This window comes from Labeo rohita, chromosome 25, assembly GCF_022985175.1.
Source record: "Labeo rohita strain BAU-BD-2019 chromosome 25, IGBB_LRoh.1.0, whole genome shotgun sequence".
Classification (NCBI taxonomy): Eukaryota; Metazoa; Chordata; class Actinopteri; order Cypriniformes; family Cyprinidae; genus Labeo; species Labeo rohita.
In genome coordinates, this window is record NC_066893.1 from 21,224,943 (window position 1) to 21,249,823 (window position 24,881).

Here is a 24,881-nt window from a genome sequence, read left to right on the forward strand (position 1 = left end):
CCAGTCGGAGAAGGACAAATATCAACAAGTCCTCCAGCAGGTTCTTCCCTCCCGCTCATTAGCCTGATAGATGGGAGATAGCGTCGGCGGAGAGAGAGAGAAAGCCGAGGAAGAAACGGATAATTCTCTTTCCAAACAAACAACCACACATCCCTGCCTTTTAATTAAAAACGCCATCGCAATTAGACACGGTGGGTTTACGGGGAAAAAAGCAAAAATAGAAAAAAGTTCAAGCTCAAGTCACAAAGCAGATCAGGCAGTGCTCCAGAAGAATAAAGCTCGACACTTTCCCCAATATGAATCTTTGCTCTTTTTTCCATTTTTATAAGCGCAAATCCGCTTATATGATTCTCAGAAACATACGAGTCGGAGCCGAGGATGTATGGAGGCAGACGAAGAGGAGACAAACCTCAAAGTCGTTCTTTTGATAGCAAAGGACAATCAGAGATTGGGGTCAGAGGGAAAAGAGGGGAGTGTTGTGCTCGCCACAAATGAGATCAATTAATCACCGGTTAATGGGGGCTCCTCTCATTTATCTGTCTGTTCAATAGCATTTCATTAAGAAACAAAAATGCATAAATGAATGTGTGGTTATTTGACCCTGATAAGGTGTCTGGTGTCATAGGGAAACAACATTTCTCTCTGGCCTTTTCACTGAAGCTTATTAAAGCCCTGTGCCACCGTAATGAACAGTAATTTTAACGCCTGCTTCTCAAGCTGCGGAATTACACTTTATTATCTGCTCTCGTAATCTAAAACATAAAGTTGACTCATATGCGGATGATTAAACTACAAGAATATGTAAGTACTGCGGCGTGGGGATTTGTTTTGCATCATTTCATATGAGACAATCGTTAAACGTGTCACTGACTGCCTTACTGCGTGATACGCGGTATTTTAATAAACTACAGCACATTATAAACATGTAATTTCATACATGAGAGTTTTTTAATTACAGGCACTTTAATGTGCTTTATTTAATTTTTTTTATTGAAATGTTTGGATTTTTTTCTTTTCGTCATATGAAAGTGGTAACTTTAACTCTTTAGCTGTTAGAGATCTGTAGGGCAAAAAATCAAGGTAAATATCAACGTTTTTATTGTGCATTACTTCTAACCAAGCTATAATTTGGTAAAATTATGCAAAGAATGTTAAAATATTTATATGTGCATTTAGGACACACATTACTAGCTTTCAAATCAGACTTTAAAAAAATGTTGTCATATGAATGTGGAAACGTTTAACCAATTGTTTGCTAGGGATCTGTGGAGAAATAATAAATAAAGTAAATATTAACATTTTTAATCAAGATATAATTTGGTAAAATTATGCAAATAATGTTAAAATATTATTTAGCTATGTGCATTTAGGACACACACATTGCTAGCTTTCCAAATCAGACTTCTTAAAACTCAAGGTAAAATCAAGGTAAATATCAACATTTTTATTGTGCATCATTTCTAATCAAGATATAATTTGGTAAAATTATGCAAAGAAAGTTCAAATATTATTTAGTTATGTGCATTTGAGACACACATTGCTAGTTTTCAAATCAAACTGCTAAAAAGTCAAGGTAAAATCAAGGTAAATATGAATATTTTTTATTGCGCATTACATCTAATCAAGCTATAATTTTATCAAATTATGCAAAAAATTATATATTTATCATTTTGAAATATGAAATATTTGGTTATGTGCATTTAGGACACATTGCTAGCTTACCAAATCAGACTTCCAAAAAATTACATTTTTTTTCTTTTTGTCATATGAATGTGGAAACTTTCTGTTTGCTAGAGATCTGTGGAGAAACAATAATTAAAGTAAATATCAACATTTTTATTGTGCATGTTTTAATCAAGCTATAATTTGGTAAAATATTATTTAGTTATGTGCATTTAGGACACACACATTGCTAGCTTTCAAATCAAACTTCTAAAAGTCAAGGTAAAATCAAGGTAAATATCAGCATTTTTATTGTGCATCACTTCTAAATCAAGCTATAATTTAACAAAATTATGCAAAAAAGTTAAAATATTATTTGGTTATGTGCATTTAGGACACACACATTGCTAGCTTTCAAATTAAACTTCTAAAAGTCAAGGTAAAATTAAGGTAAATATCAACATGTTTATTGTGCATCATTTCTAATCAAGCTATAATTTGGTAAAATTATGCAAAGAATGTTAAAATATTAGTTATGTGCCATTAGGACACACATTGCTAGTTTTCAAATCAAACTTCTATAAGTCAGGGTAAAATCAGGGTAAATGAAAACATTTTTATTGCACATCACTTCTAATCAAGCTATAATTTGGCACAATTATGAAAAAAAAAGTTAGAATATTATTTAGTTATGTGCATTTAGGACACATTAATTTCTAGCTTTCTTTTTGTCATATAAATGTGAAACCTTTTATTTGTTAGAGATCTGTGGAGAAAAACTCAAGGCAAATATCAACATTTTTATTGTACATAACTACTAATCACGCTATAATTTGGTAAAATTAAGCAAAAAATGTTAAAATATTTTTGCTAGCATTCAAATCAGACTTTTTGCCAAATTAAATAGATAATTGTGGAGATTATGGGATTGGTATACCTACAAAACCAAAAAAAATCCACAGTTGTTTCACTCAGCCCGTACAAAAAAACAGGACTCAAGCAAGTTCAGTGATTTTTGCGTTTTTCTCATTGCAAACTCACTGCCTCTCCACCCGAGGTAATTGGTTTTCAGGAGTGGCGGCCATGTGGAGATGAAAAACAATCCGTAAAACTCTTAACAGATGCTGTAATTACCTGAGCCGCGTACGAATGCTTCAGCACACTATGCTCCTTTACTTTCTTCCCTTACTTTGTGCCTTTGAGGCGTACTATTGTCTCATAATGTAGCGGAGAGTGGCAGTGTCCTGCCAACTTCTCAAACTCTTGACCCCTGGGCTTTTTCTAAGAGTGTAAACTTTGGTCTCAAGTCTATTTGGCTTGATATTTGGCCTGACTCAAAGTTCTTATACAGCAGGGTGAAAATAAAGCATATTTTTTTGCTTACATATATTTTTCAGAGCAAATTACAACAAATGCTGTCATACCGTGTTGTTTCAAATTAAAATATTTAATTTGAAAATAATAATTTCAAAAGTCAGAAACCTTGACTCCATTGTTTGAAATGAATAATGTTTATTCCGTTTATTATAACATTTAATTACATTTTTTTTTTTTTTTTTCATATATGGTTATTTCTGACCCTGAAGTAAACAGTGCATTTTTTAAATAATCATCTGAAGTAAGTTATAAGCAAAAAATAAATAAATAAATAAATAAACAGTGCTTTAGAGTGATTGAAACGCAGTGAAAAAATAAATAGCTTGAACTAGCATAAACATGTTTACAATTTGCAATCATTTCTTGAGTCTGAAGTGGTTTGATGAATTTCAGCCTTTCAATCAGCAGGGAAAATAAACATGTATTATGTATTTATGTATTTATATGCTTTTTTAAATTGCCTTTTAATTTTTTCCTGTCTCAAATCCACAGTTTATTAAACCGCACAAGAAACCACACGAGATGCACAAGATGTCAAATGAATATATACAGAAACATTAAAAATTCAAATGACTTTGACCTTGAGGTCAGACTATGGTATTTAAACTTACTGAAAAGCAACTGCTGTCATGTAAAATATTCTGCTAGCGCACTGAAATGGAATATTTAATTTTAGAGAAACTCTGTTGTGATACTTCCACCCCAAAAAGCTCCAATTTATTTACTTTTCATTTGTGAGAAACTTCACGCAGCAGAATCTCATCGGCTCATGCGAAGGATCTGTGTGCATCAGTGATTACACTCCAATGGCTGGCTGGCAATATGGATTTGAACACTCCGGGTAATTTTTCAGTGTTTTCTTTCCCATGCTTTGTAAGACTCAGTTATTAAAACAATGATTTTGGGTTCACTTCAGTGTGCCTGATGAGATGCAATTTATTTTTTTTCCAATCTAATCCCTTTTTTTCCACCTTCAAGAACAAAATTGCTTTTCATGAACTTTTACTTATGAAACACACCATCATTTTTATTCAGAATTTTTATTTAAAATACTAAATGGACCTAGGCGATAGAGCTATATTAGCATTTTGTAAAAATTCATTATTCATATATTATTTTGATATTAAAAGGGGCATTTTTATGTCTGTATAGTTATTATTCATTATGGAAGCCTGCTTCCACCACTCAATAAAAAATAAAAAAGGTAATTGCGACTTTTTATCTCACAATTCTGATTTTTTTTCTCAGAATTGTAAGATATAAACGCAATTGCATTATGAAGTCAGAATTGCGAGACATAAACTCGCAATTGCGAGAAAAAAGTCAGAATTGCATATATCGCAGCTGCAAGTTAATATGCAATTCTGAGAAAATAGAATTGCAAGTTTATATCTCGCAATTGCGAGTTTACATACAATTCTGACTTTATTTCTCAGAATTGCATATTAACTTGCAGTTGCAAGTTATAAAGTCAGAATTGCAAGAAAAAAGTCAGAATTGTGACTATTACTCAGAATTGCAACTTTTTTCTCAAAATTGTGTTTGTTTCGCAATTCTGACTTTATAACCCGCAACTGAGTTAATATGCAATTCTGAAAAATTTCGACTTTGAGTTTATATCATGCAATACTGACTTTTTCTCTTACAATTCTGATTTTTTATTTTTTTTCCGAATTGTGAGATATAAACTCCTAATCGCAAGAAAAAAAAATCAGAATTATGACTTTTTCTCGCAAATATTGACTTTATAATTCACAACTGTGAGCTAACATGCAATTCTGAGAAAAAAGTCAGAATTGAGTTTAAATCTACCAATTGCAAGTTTATATCAGTTCTGACTGGGGGAAAAAGACTGATATGAGAACAGAGTTTATATCTCACAATTCTCACTTAATGACTCGCAATTGAGAAAAAAAGTCACAGTAGCAATTTATATCTCACAATTCTGACTATACATCTCAAAATTGTGACTTTATTTCTTAGAATTGTGTGTTTATGTCTCGCAATTCAGGCTTTATAAATTGCAATTGTGAGTTTATAATCACGAAATTCTGAGAAAAAGTCCGATTTGCGAGTTTATATCTCACAGTTCTGAGTCAGAATTGTAAGCTAAAAAGTGGCAATTACCTTTTTTATTTTTTATTCAGTGGCGGAAACAGGCTTCCATACACTCTATTGTTTAAACTGAATTAAAATGAGAAATGTTGCCTTGGGAAGTGGCTGAAATAAAATATACAATAAAACAATAATAATGTCAGTTAACGTTGTTGTTAAAAAAAAACAACAACAACAACAACAACAACAAAAAAATAAAACATTTTGTTGAGTCAACTTAAAATAATCTGTTACCCTGCTGCCTTAAAATTTAAAGTTCAGTCAGCTCAAATAAGTTCAGTCAACTTGAAATGCTACATTTTACTAAGTGACAACTTAGATATTCAAGTTGACTAAACAAAAAAAATGGTTTGTTAAACTTAAAAGCTGTGTTTCTTACTTACCGGCTGCCTTAAAATCGTAAGATGAATCAACTTGTATATAAAAATTGTCACTTAGTCAAAGTGAACATTTCAAGTTCACTAAACATATTTTGAGTTGACTAAACTTGACTGAACTAAAAAAAAAATGTACAGTGTAAAGACATTTGTTTTTTTGTTTGTTTGGGGTTTTTTTGTTTCCATTTTAGTTAACTATAATCAGAGGTTGGAAGCAACGAAGTATATTTACTCTGTTACATTTACTTAAGTAAAATTTTAGATTTAAGGATGGGTACTTTAACTTGAGTACATTTCTTTTCTTTTTTTTTCTTTTTTTTTTGGCTTTTTTTCAACCAGAGGCGTTTTGATTTGTTAGTGTAGAATCCATAGTTGCTCAGTGTGCACACTTGTTGACTGATGAATATCTGAAGAATATGCATTCGCAAGTTCTCTCATCAGTATAAACAACAAACTGCTATTGCAGCTTTAATCTTTAATGAGTTATAGGATTTAAGGTAGTTATAAAATTGCCCTCGAGTAAGAAATTAAGAAATGCCCCTGATATATATTCAAAGTAACTCGCTACTTGAGTAAATTTTTAACTGGATAATTTTTCACTCTTGCTCAAGTAACTATTAGGATTGTTACTTTTACTCTTTCTTGAGTAATTTATATATAATTACAAAGAAAAAAAACCCCTAAAATTTCAACTTAAAAAAGTGTTTGTGCTGCCTTAAAACTCATATTACATGAAAACGTGCATATCTGAGTTTAGTAAACTTAAAAATTTTAAGGCAGCACAAACACTTACTTTTTATGTTTTTTAAGTTTTTTTTTTTTTTTTTACAGTGTACTTGTACTTTACTTGAGTACAGTTTTTGGCTACACCGTAAAAAGTTTTCACTAGTTTCAACTTAAAAACTTAAATTCAGCAGCTGGCTTAACATTTTAAGTTAAATCAACTTAAAAATACAAGTCATTTTAGCTTATTACAATAAACTGAATTAATTGTACTTTTAAGTTGATTTAATTTAAAATTTTAATGCAGGTGCTAAACATAAGTTTTTAAGTTGAAAACGGTGAAAACCTTTTACATTGTACTCTACCCACCCCTGACTATAATAACCCTGATAGACAGCAATATTTAATAACATATAGTCTTCCATTATGAATGGATTTACTAAACTGGCTCACAGAAATAAATCACATTTCAGTTTGAATCTGAAATTTCAACCTAAAACACTATTAATACAACATATTTAACACTCTATTATATTAATATCAAAATCACTGTGAATATATTATATTGCCCAGATCTAGGAGCAAAACTATAAAAACTAATCAACAGTTAAGGAGATTAAGTAAATATCAATTAATCAGCTACAAATGAGACTGAGGGGAGTAAGAAAACCTCAAAACAAATAGCATTACGAATAAAGTGCCTTTATAATAGATTATGGCATGTTATTTCCAGCTCCCATCTCAGAGAGACAGTTCACTGCCTGTTCCTCCAGCGGCCCGGCGTGTGCAAGCGTATCAGCCGTGCCATCAAAAATCGGAGCTTCCCTCCAGCTCTATTTCCTTTCATTGAGTTTCCAAGAGGGTGACAGAAATTTAACGCAGCGAAATCAGCCCTCTAGAGAAAAGAGATGGGAGTCGGAGAGGGGAGAAGCCTGCCTTTTCAGTGATAGAACAGGGTCTCTGCAGTGTCATTATTTCCATTTCTCTGAAGCGCCTCTTTGTCAGGACGCGGCTACGTCCTGTCCTACACCCGCTGCCATCCCTGACACCTGCCTCTGATAGACTGCAACTCTCTACACTGATCTGTCTTCCCGTGATTTTGATTAGTTCAGATAAGCTGGTCCGACTGGTTATTTCAGTCCTTCACATTTTGTTCTTTCTCACAGCTGATATTAAGACGCACACTGATCTCACCGCCTTCAAGTTTTCCTGAGAAGTTCAACGGTAAGCAGTCACCCTCATGTCATTCCAAACCTGCAGGACCTTTGTTCATCTTCAGAACACAAATTCAGGTATTTTTGATGAAATCTGAGAGCTTTCTGACCGCAGCAAAGCAACTGACATGTTCAAGACCCAGAAAGGTAGTAAGGACATCATTAAAATAGTCCATGTGACATCAGTGGTTCAATTTTCTGAACCAACGAGAATACTTTTTTGGCGCGAAGAGAACAAAAAGTAATGTGCATTTATGAGAGTACCCAGTATGAATGTGAATAAAAATAATTAAAATGTCAATTAAAATACTGATTTTGTTAAAAAAAACCCTGAGTAGTAAATTCTGGTTATCAGCATCATACAAAAAAATGTACTAACTGTCGAGTCAACATTTACAATATCTTAATTAGCTTATTTATGACCGCTCTGGGTAATTTTTCACTGTTTTCTTTCTCATGCTTTGAACAGCTCTGAAATTAAAACAATGGTTTTTGGTTCACTTCACTCTGCCTGATGAGATATGATTTTTCTTTTTCATTTGCATTTAATCATTTAGCAGATGCTTTTATCCAAAGCGACTTACAAATGAGGGAATTCACAAGCAATTTATCATCGGAAGCCAAGAATATTTGTAAAAAGCTAGAGGAAAAATTGTACCTTGTTCGAATGGACCACCATACTCTCCCTTAATGTCCAAGACGGGACGCAACGCAGACCTTATTTGATCCAGCAGCTGTCCTCAATGCCAACGTCGTAACTTTGAATTTGAATTAGCTACAGGCTTCTGTATGACATCAAATATAATAATAAGAAGAATTTTTAAATAAACAGCTCTTTGGAGTTGAATAATAAATGACAGTTGGAAGAAGATGTCCTCACCCTCAGGCCATCCAAGATGTAGATGAGTTTGTTTTTTTATCAAAACAGATTTGGAGAAATTAGCATTATGTCACTTGCTCTCTAATAGATTCTCTGCAGTGAATGGGTGCCATCAGAGTCCAAACAGCTGAAGAACATCACAATAATTCACAAGCAACCTATACGACTCCAGTCCATCATTTAACATCTTTTGAAGCAAAAACCTGTGCATTTCAAAGAGACAAACCCACCGTTAAGATGTTTTTAATTTCAAACCATTGCTTCCAACTAAAATACAAGTCCTCTCTCTATAATGTTGCTTTCTCCAGTAAAAAAGGCATCTTTTCTGAATCAGGAGAGAAATCAAGCATTGTTTACTTCTGAAAACAGTCCAAAAACAAATATGTCTGTGGATTTTGATGTGAGAGCACAACAGGGAATGGACTTTTGACTGAAGGAAGCGTTATTATGGTAATGGACTTGTATTTTGGCCAGAAGCAACAGTTTTAACAGGGATTGTAAAAGGTGCTTAAAGTGCTTTAAGTACTTGAATTTGACTTTTTGAAATTTAAGGCCTGGAAAACCCTTGAAAATAGCAATATTCCTGAAGAGGTACTTGGAAAGTGCTTAAATTATTCAAAGACAAAGCATCTATAAAATAAAAGTTTAATTTTATCAATAACCACATATCTTTTGATGCAAAATTCAACAATACAAAAAACATCACTTATTTCAGTTAAAGTCGTAAAACTAGCGAGGTAAGCCAATACTAGTAATAAAAGTGTTGTGTAAACATGTTTGGAGACGCGAAAAGAGGAACAAGTGAATCAAGTTAATTGAGTCATTTGATTGATTCAAACTCATTAGTTCGATCATTCATTTCTCATGATTCAACAACCTGTTTCGGTGCATGGCTCTTAAATGATAATGAGCTACTGCTTACCCCGCCCTTCTCTTTCATTTTTTGTGTATTCGGTGGCTCATTAACATTAAAAATAAAACTAATTTACTGCATCCTCAGTGGTGTAAAACACCCTTTTTACCTTGTCAAAAACAGCTCTGTTTACAGCAACCCGTTTCGGTGAATGTCTCTTTAAATGATAATGAGCTACTGCTTACCCCGCCCTTCTCTTTAGTTTTTTGTGTATTTAGTGGCGCATTAACATCAAAAACAAAACAAATCTACTGCGTCCTCAGTGGTGTAAAACACCCTTTTTACCTTGTCAAAAACAGCTCTGTTCACAGTAACCCGTTTTGGTGCAAGTCTCTTTAAATGATAATGAGCTACTGCTCACCCCGCCCCTCTCTTTCTTTTTTTGTGTATTCGGTGGCGCATTAGCATCAAAAACAAAATGAATCTACTGTGTCCTCAGTGGTGTAAAACACCCTTTTTACCTCGTCAAAAACAGCTCTGTTCACAGCAACCCGTTTCGGTGCAAGTCTCTTTAAATGATAATGAGCTACTGCTCACCCCGCCCCTCTCTCTCTTTTTTTGTGTATTCGGTGGCGCATTAACATCAAAAACAAAACTAATCTACTGCGTCCTCAGTGGTTCTGATGTCAGGACAAAATGAAGACCCTCTACAAAACACCTGCGTTGCTTATGAGATGTTGTCACTACAGCTGCTCGAGCGCGGAGAAAGTGGCGGACAGCGTACAACTGGCTGAGGGTGGAAATATGCTAATATGGGACAGCGGACAGGTCTGTCAGCGGTCGTGGGTGGGGCCTGAGCAGTATGACATCATACTGCTCAGAAAATCAAAACGGCTTAATAAATGAAACTGTTTTCTTTGGGGGGATCAAAAAAAGAAGTGAATGTATTTTTATCATTGTAGGGTGTTTGTGTCCACACACTGCTAAGACACATTTGTATCCAAAGACTATGTAAAAGTGAATTTTGCATCCGATGTCCCCTTTAACAGTCGCCTTTTTAGTAGCAAAACTAGAAATTGACCTACTTGTGTATTCAGAAGACATAAGTGTTTGGTTAAAACTGGTCAGCAACACAAAGTGAAATCCTGCACGCAGAAAACAGCATTTTTATCAGTTTTGATACGTTTGAGCAACCCCAATTTCTTTGATATACTCCAGGGCCAAAGTTACTTCTAATCACTCCGAGTAATTACATGCAAAGTTCCATTCCAAAACTATTGATGGACCCAAAGCGGACGGCGAGAGCTTTTAAAAGATGATCGATGGCATGCAATAGGAACTTAATAGAAATGTATAAGGTTTCTCAGGAGAGGATAATCAACTGAATACACTAGCCAGCCTGTCTGAGGACCCCATTACACAGTAATTGCTGCTAACTAATGACCAATATGTATGTGGTGGCGACTGAATCCTGTTTAAAAAAAAGAGAGCCGTCACTAGTGGGATTTGCAAAACAGGTTCTGAGAGGAAAAAAGGAGACGCCGTCTACCTCAAGGTCACACCGAAGTCATCGTTGGAGGCTTCAAACAGAACATCCCTCACTCGCCCTCAATTGAGGTGCTAATAATATTCACAAAAATGACAAAAACACCCACTGAGAACAAAGGATGTTCCCCTCCGCTGTCTCCTCTGTCCCCTCGCTTTACTCTCCCATGCGTTTTCTCCGTCCTTCACTCCAGCACACAGGGCCTCCAGGCCTGCGTCGGGAAGTTCGAGAAGAGAAGTCGACGAAAGTAAAGAGGAATAATGACAAGAAAGAAGCTCTTTAGAAATAGGGTTGTCAGTCAAGTCAAAATGTAATCAAATCAGTTACATAATATGCCGGTTAATTGCGTGTGTCATTTAGAAATGCGCTGACATTAAAATTCTGCCTGTTAATTTTTTTAGCGTTATGAGTGATAACTGATAAATGATATTCAAATTCTATTCTATTTTGTTTAAAAACAAAAAAATCCTAAAAACTTCAAATAATTTTTAAATGCTAAGTTGTTTTAAGTGAACAGCATCACATCATTATAATGTACAGTAAGGAAAATGGATATTTATGATATCATAAATATATCTATTTACCAGTGATATTAAATTATGCAGAAGTTTGTATTCATTTTTTAAAAAGATACACTTTACATAAGCGTTAGACAACTGCTAAATAAATAAATAAATAAAACAAAGAGAGATTAATAATTTTTAAATATATAATAATTATTGTATATTTTTTAAAACATTTTATATGCATTATACATTTTTAATTATAATTATATAATTATTTTAATTAATTATACTTTTTTATATCATATCTAAAAAAAACTTTATAAAATATCTGTCAATCAATCTATCAATTTATTAATCTATCTAAAATGCTAAACAAATAAAATAGAGAGAGATTAATAATTTTTAAATAGATATTAATTATTGTATATTTGATCAAATTTGTATATATATAAACACATTTAGCCATATACTTTTTCATTAATTGATAATTCAGTGGCTAATTCTGACACTATAATGTCTTTTTAAAAACAATTATTTAATACAATTTTATTTTACATTATAATAAGACAGACAGAGAGATAATATTTGCATATATATCACACACATTCAGTGGACAACTGTTTAAATATTATAATATAAATAATATTTAATAAAATGTCATTTTATTTAGAATATTATTTTGGCGCAATTACAATAAATTGGATTTAAAATTAAATTACATGTTAATTTAATTTAAAATTAAAGGACTAAATCTATAAAAATTCAATGCAGATTTAGCCACTGAATTATTAATTTAAAAATGTAAAAAAATAATAAAAACAGAATGGATAAATTATATTAAATTCACATTTAAAATTAGATTACAATTCATTTATTTAACTGAGTAAGTCATAAAAAAAAACAATGCTTACTTAACCAACATTAACATGTTAAACTGATAGCTATACACACACACACACACACACACACACATATATATATATATATATACATTTTTCAATACAATTAAATATAATTGCATTATACATTTAGTATAAATAAACTTGTTTTATATTACATAAAGAGCGATAGATATAACAACTGCTTGAATATTATAATAGAATCATTATATTTTGAATGTTATTTTGGCTTAATTATAATGAATTGCATTTAAAATTCAATTAATTTGTATTTAACTTAAAATTATATAAATAAAATAAATTAACTTAATTCAATTAATAAATTCAATGCAGATTTAGCCATTGAGTTATTCATTTAAACATCAAACAGCTAAAAGTTAAAAAAAATATGAAATAAATTCATATTTAAAATTAGATTACATTTAATTTAAAATTAAATGAGTAAATCCTAAAAAATTCAATGCCCACTAAATGAACATGTTGAACTGACAGCCTTATTTAGAGCACCACAAACAAAACAAATAAAAACCGATGCAAACACAAAGCCCTAATTAATGTGTTTGAGCATTTGTTTGGTTTTGAAGTGCCACAACGTGCTGAGGTTCCACTTTCAGCAAAGCGGCAGAAAGCTACAGTGTCCTACATAGCCTACACCTGCTCCTTTTGAAACGCTGCCATCCCATTGGCCCTTAGGGGACGGGGTTATTTTGCGATTGGCTGTAGGAGGTGATGAGTGACATGATGGGACCACCACTCAGGTCTCAGCCTGAGGTGCTGATTGACAAGAGCTCAGGAAAACCACAAGGATGGTGCGGGGAATTCTCAGTCGGCGTGTTTTTTAAAGTAATCACACATCCTTCAGGCTTTTACTCAACTCCACCTCACTCTCTTTCTCTCTCTCTCTCTCTCTCTCTCTCTCTCCATCCCTTTTTCATTCTACAGTCAGATTGATTTCCACCACAATAGAAGAGTACAGGAGTGACAAAATGGGCAAGATGCATTTTCCAATTTGTAAATTAAAAACAGCGGATGTCCACGGGGGCCGGGAAGATGCTATTTTCATTCAGACCTAATGAAAAATACATTCTACCCTGAGCTACTAAGTAAATATGTAGAAAAGCATGACATCTCTCTCTCTCTCTCCAGCAGTATACTGACAAAGATATAATCTTCAGGCTTGAGTCTAACAGGGTACGGCGCTGATGTGCCGCATTACTTTATCTATCTATTATTGCACTATAAAAGCAGCATATAAAGTGGCCCATATGATCTGTGCATTATAGTCCAAGTCTTCTGAAGCCATATGATAATTTTGTGTGACAGTAAGACTAGAATTTTAAGGTTCACGGAGGCTTAATTATTTCATTCACTTAAGTTCAGATTCCAAAACAGCACGGTGATGCATCACACCAGGTTTGACGTCACAGAATAACGTCTATCAATTATATAATAATAATTACACTTTACAAAAATAATAATAATAATAATAATATATTAATTATTAACATTAATTATTAGTAGTATATTAATCATATTTTAGCAAAATATTATTAAATATATAGATATATAATATGATAATATATTATATATAATAAATACGGATATAATTAATATTAATTTGTGTGTGTGTATATAAAGAGAGAGAGACAGGTAAATAGATAGATAGATACATACATATATATCTATGTGTGTATACATAAACAAATTGTATTATAGATCTACTATAAATATAATTTATTATTACATTATTAAATACATTATGTAGAGAGAAATAAATATAATACTGACATAATTATTAATTACTATTAATTAGTATTATTAATTAGTATTACATTTTTAATTATATAATTTATAGTTACATTATTTAATACTTTTTACAATTTAATTTCACATTACATAAAGACAGACAAAAAGATGTATAAATAAATATGTTGATGTTTTATTTATTTATTTATATTGTGTGTGTGTATATATATATATATATATATATACATACATACATACATACATTATTAATTCATATTTTATTAATGCATGATAATAATAATAGATAAAATAAATTGTATTAATATTATTTTGGCTTAATTATAATTGCATTTTCATTTCATTTAAAATTAAATCACTAAATCTTTAAAAATTAAAATTTAAAGCAGATTTAAGCACTGAATTATTAATATAAAAAACAAATGGCTAAAAGTAAAAAATAAATAAATAAATAAATAATAATAATAATATGATTACATTTTATTTATTTAATTTAAAATTATAAATCATACTTTAAAAAAAATAAATTAACATGTTAAACTGACAGCTTATATACACTTTCAATGAATGCCTAAATATTAGAATAGAAATAATATTAAATAATATATTATTCTATGTTTAATATTATTTTGGCGCAATTACAATAAATTGGATTTAAAATTTTATATAAGTTATAAGTTGTATGATAAATGTTAACACTATTTATATTATTATATGTTAATATGATAAATATTTACACACTTTATTTATACTATTTAATATTACATATATATATATATATATATATATATAATTTTACAATTAATTGTATATATAACTAAAAATGTGATACTAATTAATAATAATTGAAATGTGTAATTCATCTTTTATTAATCATTCCATGTAATTATACACACACACATTCAGTTCACAACAGCTCCTTAAATATTAATATAAATAACATTTAAAAATAATTTAAACATTTAAAATTATTTAGAAATTTACATTAGAAATAAAAATACTTGCAAATATGATATGTACACACACCGACGCTATAATTAATTATATAATTACAAATAAAATATTTAAGCAAAATACATCTTGATGTAACTGCACAAATATTAATATAAATAATAGTAAATAACGTAGGTTTGTTTTGTGAAATTTCTTAAAAGCCTTTTTCCTCCAAGTCCTTTTTCCTCTAATGGTGTATGTTTGGTAAACGCTGCAGTTTCTTACCACTGCTGTCAAAGGAAATCAATTGCAATCTGAAAACAGCTCATTAGTTATTCGTCCACCACTTTAGCAAATTTAGACTTCTTTTCCTCCTCACGCTGGATAAGGTGTAATTTACTTACTCGCCATATCAAAATAAACAACTAAAGATGTGATTTGATCAAGAACTGCTCCGATTTCCCCATTAACCACGATTGGAGCAGCGCCACGGTCTGTCTTCAGATGCGGTTTTCCAGAAACGTGTGACTCAGCGCTTGCCGGCGCACGCTGAGCACAAGAGCGATGAAACCCGCCACATGGAAGTGTGTGATGCAAACGAGGGGTTTCCATGGAAATGAGCGCACTGGCAAATCTAGAGCAGAGTTTGCTACTGGCAAAGCACTCGCTTGCAATCCGCTATGCGTTCGACGGGGAAACGGGGGAGGCGTTTGTGGATCGACGCTGACAGGATGTCCGACCACCCCCACCGCCCCAAATCTGCTTGAATCAGTTACTTTTGGTTCACTTAAACGTTAAAGGAGAAGTCCACTTCCAGAACAACAACTCACAAATAATTTACTCACCCCCTTGTCATCCAAGATGTTCATGTCTTTCTGTCTTCAGTCGTAAAGAAATTATGTTTTTTGAGGAAAACATTTCAGCATTTTTCTGCATATAATGGACTTGATTGGTGCCCCGATTTTGAACTTCCAAAATGCAGTTTAAATATAGCTTCAAAGGGATCTAAATGATCCCAGCCGAGGAAGAAGGGTCTTATCTAGTGAAACGATCGCTCCTTTTTTTTCGGAAAATAAAAATTTGTATACTTTTTAAGAACAAAAGCTTGTGTAGCACAGGCTCTGGGATGCACGTTCACGATGCTACGTACTATTGAATCATGTCGAAAGGTCAGGCCGAACGTAGGTGGAACTACAGACCCAGTGTTTACAAAGCGAACGCGCAAAGACTAAGAAAGTGCAAGTAAGTCAAACGCTGTTTACAAACAAAAAGATACGACGATGTTGGACGATTCTTAAGTTAATAAGATGGAGCTTTTCGCCATACTTTTTGAGCCGGAGTACACAGACGATGAACTTAGACGTGATTCGTAGTAATAATGGGAAGTTCAAATCATTTTACCGACTCGGACCTTTGAGTCTCGTTCAGCAAAATAAACGAATCTTTTTTCGAGTCATTTCGTTCATTTTAGCAAAATATAATACAAATGTTACGTGTTACTTCCCTAACACATCTACTGCTGACACAAACGTTGATCACACTACAAACAAGACAAGCTATAATGCTATAAGAAACAGAAAAGATTAATTCATTGTTTACCTGGATCTTTAGTCTATGATTAGCTCACCTCACCTCTTATCTGACAGGTTTTCGGGTTTGAGTCATTGGTTCATCATGTGACAGCCCCTTAAGATGAACGAATGACACGAAAAACTTGCAGACTCGAAACAGGTGAACTAAGTCCAGTACAGAACCTAATAGGATGTTGCGCATTCGCGACTGAACGAATCACTCCCCCGAGACGACTCGTTCTTCCCGAGTTACTTTAAAGATTCATTTACAGCATCGTGGATGTGCATCCCAGAGCCTGTGCTACACAAGCTTTTGTGCTTAAAAAGTATACAAATGTTTATTTTTAAAAAAAAATTATCGATCGTTTCACTAGATAAGACTCTTCTTCCTCAACTGGGATCGTTTAGAGCCATTTGAAGCTGCATTTAAACTACACTTTGGAAGTTCAAAATTGGGGCACCAACGAAGTCCATTATATGCAGAAAAATGCTGAAATGTTTTCCTCAAAAAAACATAATTTCTTTACGACTGAAGACAGAAAGACATGAACATCTTGGACGACAAGGGGGTGAGTAAATTATTTGTAAACTGTTGTTCTGGAAGTGGACTTCTCCTTTAATACATACATCCAGCGCCAACGTTTATGGATCCACGCCGCACCATAATGCTGAGAAGAACATATTTCCTGGAAAACAAATCAATAAACATGTTAAAGACTTCAAAAATGCTGCAATCCGGAAGTATTTACATATATTTGATCTAGTACACAAAATATCCTAAGGGGGACATTTAATTAATATGTAAGCCCAAAACTGCTGCACTCAGGTTCTCATAAACATGGAAATTAAAACAGCGTGATGCTCTGAATCAAATAGGAAACACAGATTTACTGCTGACCTCATGGGGCGGCACCTCGAAAGATCAATGGTCTCATCTCACAACTTCCTTGTCCTAAAATATGTGTTACAAAAGATAGGAAGTGTAAGTTTATTTCCTTCTAAGACTCATTTGTCACTGTTTAAATATCTAAATTAAATATACTTACACTGCAGATCAAAAAGTGTTGATAAAAATTATTCTAATTAATAAAAATGGACTATTTTACCCAATGTTTGTGTGTGTTTTTGTGCTTATTAGCATAGCACATTGTTAGCTTAGCAAGAAAGTCTACTGAAAGCTATTGTGAATTGAGTCTCCAGTCTGCTGTTGGAGTTGCTGTCTGTAGAGATGGATTGTGACATCACTACACGGAGAAGGCGGAGCTCATGAATATTAATTAGCTTATGCTGACAGTGCTTGGTAATCTTCCCAGACCGTTCAGTCACAATGAATAAATATACTCTGTCTAAGTTCCAGGTAGTACTTATAAATTACCTTGTCATGATGTGCTGCTTGTAGACTTGTTTGGCACTGAGATGCAGTATTGTTTAGGTTTTATTTTTGTATTAATTAATAATTCATTCAGAGATGAAGACGTAGTAGAGCTTATCGCTGATGGCAAACTGAAGTTTTAACAACTTAACAGATGCAAAATTAGTATAGTTTTAAAATAGAAAAAAATATACAATTCATTTAAAACAATTAAAATGTAAACATTTTTTGATTTGCACATTTAACATTTTTCTTGAGGCGCAGACACTTTCAGCAATTTTTAACTATATATTTTAAATTATATAATGAGCAAGTTTTTTTAATGTTAATTAATTTTGACAAAAGAGCTCATCTTTAAGATGACATTGAAAATTCAACAATTTAACTTATACAAAATATTTTTTAAAAGATTATCTGATTTAAATGATGATTTTAAAAATATGTAAAATTAATTTAAAAAACAAAATTATTTTTTAATGAAGCTGTATTAAATCCATTAAAATGTATATATTTTCTGATTTGCACATTTAACAGTGTAATTTTTTATCTTTGTTATTTTTATCATTATATTAAATGTGTAAGATTAAAAATGATTAAAAATAATAATTTGTAGATAAAGCTGCAGTGGAGCTCATCTCTAAGATAAATGAATTTATTAAAATAAATAATTAAATAACTTTTTTCTTTTTCTTTTTTTTTTTGCTTCGTTTTCCCGATGAGGCGCAAAAGGCATTTTTACCCATTTTAAATAATATAATGAGGAAGGTTTGTAATACTACATTTAATTATTTTAATATTATAATATGCCAGTAGAGCTCTGAAATAACTGAAAATTCTATCATTAAAAATAAAAAAAGATATATATATATATATTTTTTTTTTAATTAAATTAAATTAAATTAAAATTGATACATTTTCTGATCTGCACATTTAACAGTGTATTTTTTTCTTTTTATTATTTTATTTTTTATTATTATTCATTCAAAGTTGCAGCAGGGCTCATCTCTGAGGTGAATGAAAATTATTTATTAAAACAAATAAATAAATACCCTTTTTTCTGCTTTGTTTTCCTAATGAGGGGCAAAATGCATTTTTACTCATTTCAAATAATATAATGAGGAAGCTTTATTTAAAATATATTTAATATTTTAATATTATAATATACCAGAAGAGCTCTGAAATAACTAAAAAATGGCACTTTTACCCATTTTAAATAATATAATGAAGAAGCTTTTTAATATTATATTAAATATTTAATATTAGAATCTATTAAATTTGTTAATATTATATTATACCACTATAGAGTGCTGAAATAACTAAAAATTAGACAATTTAAAATTCATTTTTTAAATTAAATTAAATTAAAATAATTAAAAGTGATACATTTTCTGATTTGCACATTTAACAGTGTAATCGTTATTATTAATTTAAATAATATAATGTGCAAAAATCATTAATTCGTAGATAAGGTTGCACCTCTGAGATAAATTAAAATTATGTATTAAAATAAATAAATAACATTTTTTGTTTGTTTTGCTTTGTTTTGCTAATGAGGGGCAAAGGGCACTTTTACCCATTTCAAATAACAGAATGAGCTACAACTACGGTGAATTACAGCTTAATTGGAATACTGCTTTTAATATGTGTCCATACCATTACATATTTTAAAATATCAGAAGAACAATCCAAAAATGAATAAATGTCCCAAAAAAGAGAGTTCAAATGTAAAGGGCCCCACTTGTGATCAGACTGATAGCATGATTGAATACAGCGTTTTCTCGCCACCGTACTGTACTTGTATCTTCTGAAGGAGGGGCCAATTTCCAGACCTTGATTTTTCTTTCCTTTTCACGACAGACCCACTCAGTCATAGTCATAGCTGGCTCTCGCTCTCTTTCTCTCCCTGTTTCATCTTTTTCTATCTATCTATCTTTGTCTCTCTGTCTGTAGTTGACTTAAGCTGCGAGTAAAAGATGTACCGATGCAGTTTGTTTCTGTCAGGTTTGATTAATGACTAGTAATAACATTATAGCTTACATGGACATGGCAGAATGCATCTCTACTACGCGCAATCGATAAATCAGCCATCCGCCGCCAGGATTTACAAGCTCTTTGAAGTTGTGTAACTCCTCATAATTCATATGCAGATTAATAGAATTATGTCATGAACGTGCACCGCGCAAGTCCATCGACCCGAATGGCTTTAATGGTTTGTGTTTGATCGCCCACAATCAAATAAGCAAACCACGTTTAGTGACCTACGACAGGAGATATCATTGTTCAGATAAGCCAAACACAATCCCATGTGCGGCATTGGTACAATTAGATTTGAAGCTACAGATGTTTCTTAAAAAACTTTCAGAATAATTAATCAGCACTATCAGACTACAAGGTTTCAGTAAAAAGTCTTGCTCATCTACAAGGAGTAGTGTAGTGGCTAAAGCCAAGGGTTTGATCCCTCACAAAACATGATAAAAAGCAAAAAACAAAACGATATTACATATGCATTTATACAACAGTTTGACGGCACAAGTGTGTAAAGAAACAACATCGGAGAACGGAGTGTCTTTAAAATCTCTGTTTTGTGGGAACTACTTCCTTCCACCACAGATTCAAATCTCATTTTGACAGTTTGACAGCTGAGACCAAGCCTCCGTTACTAATTGCAAAATGTCACTTTACAGCTAGCAATAAAGAAATGTTGAGTTGCTTCATTGAAAGCTTATTGTATTACTGTATTAAAAGCTTACTGTATTTATGTAGAGTGGAGTATTATGAGAAAGAGATGGACTGAACGAGTGTGATTACCTCCATCTGATACAGCATTTATTCTTCAGCTCAATCTCACATTCACAATAAAACATTAGTTTGAATGTCCGCTGAGGAAAGCGATATCTTTGTCGTACTATCCTTTCATCTGTTAAGAGTGATTTCCGATGACAGTGCTGCTCACTGCATGTGTTGAAAGTAAAAATAACTTCCTTGTATACAACAGCATTTCAGTGTCTTTCAAAATAAAAGTCTTTACTGCTGACTCACTCACAAAAACAGTCTCGTCGCCATCTAATGGCGGAACAATGTACATAAATTACCATCACAAACACACACCATTTCCAAGTACCAAATTGATTTATATAAAACATTATATAAAAGTTGCTAGGCAACTCATTTAAAAGTACAAAGGCAGCGCTCTAATATACAGCATTACATTTACATAAAATATAACGTTTTTGCCCCTCAGCCAAAAGTATTTGCTGTTAACCAAATAATACATTAATGAGACCAAAGACTGCAAAATATAAAACAAAAGGAAATATAGCTTGTTTAACGAGATAAAAGTCATATTTCAAGAATGAAGTTGAAATATTTAGACAAAGTCAAAATGATGACGATAACCAATGTCCATCACATATATAAATTGATATATAAAAGTTCTTATTTTTATTCTTTCCACTAATATTTATATATAAAAAAAATTAATAAAATGTCAACAATAAAAACAGCTAGCTTGTTTAACTGATTAAAATAAAAGTCCATTGATATCACCATTATTTAAAACTGTTGCACATGAAATGGCCCAGATTGGGAGCACCGGAAGACATTCTCAGCTGAAGTCTCAGCTTTCAAAATCTGTCTGTTTTATAGCGAAATACAAATGTCTCACAATAATGTGTTTTTCAGCGTTCTGTCCCGCCACATTAAAAAGCGTGAAAAACACATTATTGCAAGACACACTGTTTGTATTTCATGATAAAAATGACTTGAAATGGTTTTGAAAGCTGAGACTTTGCTTTATATTAAAACTACCAAAAGCACAAAGCTTATTGCTAATAGTGGGTAGCTGGTGAAAAACAAACAGGCCTAATGAATGCAATTGAAGACGTGAAATGTTATTTCCAAGCATACTGTGAAACAACAACTTGTTTAAAAAACAACTTAAAAAAAGTTGTTTCAACTTAAAAAAAAAAAGTGTTCATTTAGTCAACATAAAATGTTAAGTTGTACTACATGAAAACAGATATTTGAGTTTGGTAAACTTAAAATTTTAAGGCAGCACAAACACTTTTTTTTAAGTTGAAACAACTTTTAAGTTTTTTTTTTTTTTTTTTACAGTGTATAATTTCTGCTAATAATGCCACATATATTCAAATAAATTCTCCCAGTGCTCCCAATCAAGGCCATTTGCATGCACAGGTAATTATAACTTCAACTGCTATGAATTCATTCTTGTAATATCGGCTTTATTCTCAGAACATTTAAACTTTTTTCTCAAAATTTCGACTTTATTCTCAAAATATTTTGACTTTATTCTCAAAATATTATGACTTTTACCTGGTAATATTGGAGTCATCAGAGCCAGTGGCAAATTCCAGAAGAGTAATGCTATCTTACGACCAATTCGTGTGTGTGTTTTTTATGAGGTGGCTAATTTGATCAAATTCGTACGACTTCACTCGTACGATACGATTTGTTTAGACCCCAGCGATGGGTAGGTTTAGGGGCAGGTAATCCGTACGAATTCATACAAATTGGGGATCTCATAAAATACGTACGATTTAGCCAAAATCATATGAATTCATATAAGTGAAGTTGTATGAATTTGTACGAATTAGCCACCTCATAAAATATGTACGAATTGCTGTGAGATCAAGCTGGAAGAACTGACGCCCTGGAGCTTACATCTTCGAAGCAAAACAGACATTATCTTTATTAACAAAGTCTAAGTCTAAACAAGTACATTCTCGCCTAAAAACTGTTAAAACTATTCCATGACACAAAAACAGTATTATTTACAAACTTTAATCCGGATATCTTCTCATAGCAAAAGGCTACTATGTAATAGTATGGCACATTCTTGCAGTCTTACAATGGGGCACATCACTGAGATTATATACAGTATTAAACACATTTCTATATATTCCAGTTGCCTTGATGAATTTTCTTCTTGCAATACTAATGAGTTAATCCAGTGGAGAATTAAACTATAGAGATACAAGGTCAGACTGCAGAATGTGGCTCGCAATGAAAGCGTCAGAAAGTACGAATCCACCTCCACAAACTCTACAGCACTTGCTGCTTTTTAATTCCTCCCAACTTCCTTTTGCTTCCCCCTCCTCCTTCTCCCATAAGATTTACCGCCGTTTTCATATTCATCGTTTGCTGATTCTTACAGTATCTGTTTGAAGCATCAAAGGTAGGCGATAGAAGCACAGAGGAAGGTCAAACTGCGATGAAGTGATTAAAAAGGCTGAATAAAAACGAGTCTCTAATGACTAAAGGCTGAAGGGACGGGTCGAGTTGTTCAGCATCCCCTTTGGTCTGAACTACACAGGTCTGAGCTTCCGATGAAGTTTCTCTGCTAGGGTCAGTTAAGTGCGTAATTAACATTACAGAATCTGCTTCGTTAAAGCACCAAGAATATCATCATGAGATTCCAATCAGAGAGGAAGATGAGAGGAGGGAGAAAAAGAGCGAGTGAGATGGAGATGGAGAAGCAGACATTGCCTGATGTGCACTTTTATTCAGACTGTCGCGGACGTCACGTACAGTGGGGGTGAAGACGACCTCAGCACTTACTGAAATGGCAATGCAATTCTTTCATTTGTTCATGTATGTTAGAATGAGTGACGATCCTGTACTGGAATCTGTTATTTTGAATGTTTTGCTCAGCATTTGTTGCAGTTGTTATCAGTTGTGCAAAGTGTTAATGCCAGCTATTGTATCTTTTTTGCAGCTTGCTATCTGTTCTAGACAAATCACAAAAGAAAATGCAAACAAATGTGATCCCGCTACAGCTGCAGATTTGGATAAGTTAAACAAATAGTTATATTGAGGCAGATTGGCACCCAGATCCCCTTATTATTATAATTAGAAGTTATATGATCAGTTTAAAAAAATATTCATGAACATCAAATAGTTAATTTCAGAACATTGTAACATGGTCATATATAATTCATGTATTTTTTTTTCATTTACAACTGAATACCTCATTGCGTACAATTGGATATAATAGTAATAAAATAATAATAATAATAATAATAATAATAATGATTTTATATATACATACATATATATATATATATATAATATTTTACTTACAATTATATACTAACATTTTACATACAAGAAAAATATGTTTTTTTTTTACAATTAAATACAGCACTGCATAAAATTAGATATGATACTAATAACAATAACAACAACAATAACAACAACAACAACAAAACAACATAAATATGATATACTTAATAAATACATTAATTACAATTACCTGTCTAAATTGTATACATTTATATATTAATATTTTAAAACAACAACAACAATAATTATTTATTATTATTATTATTATTATTATTATTATTATTATTATATATGATTGTTATTATTATTACTTAAATATTATAAATGTAACATATGTAAATATATTAATTACAATGACTTATTTATTTTTTACAAAATGTATACATTTATATATTAATATTTTACATACATCCACAAAAATATTATTTTTTACAATAAAATACTGCATTGCATATAATTGTTTATAACAACAATAACAACAATAACTTAAATATTATATACTTAATATATGTAAATATATTAATTACAATTATGCCTATTTACAAATTTTATACATGTATATATTTATCTTTTAAAACAACAACAACAGTAATAATATAATCATCATCATCATAATTATTATAATTATTGTTGTTGTTGTTACTTAAATATTATATATGTAACATATGTAAATATATTAATTACAATTATCTATTTAAAAATTGTATACATTTATATTAACAGTTTGCATACACCCACAAAAAAAAAAAAATTATTTTTTTATTATATTATTAATATTACACAACTTTTGAAAGAGTAATTTCTTACAACAAAGTACTGTTTACTGTTGCATACTGTAATATACACAAACATACATACATACATACAAACTCAGTGCACACCAAAGAGGGTTATTTTTTGGTCCAAATGTGAGGTTGAGCCTGTTTGTGTAACCCATCTGCTGGGTTAGTGATGGGTCAGTGTCACTGACAGCAGAAATGATGCATTCCCTCCCTCCTGTGTCACACA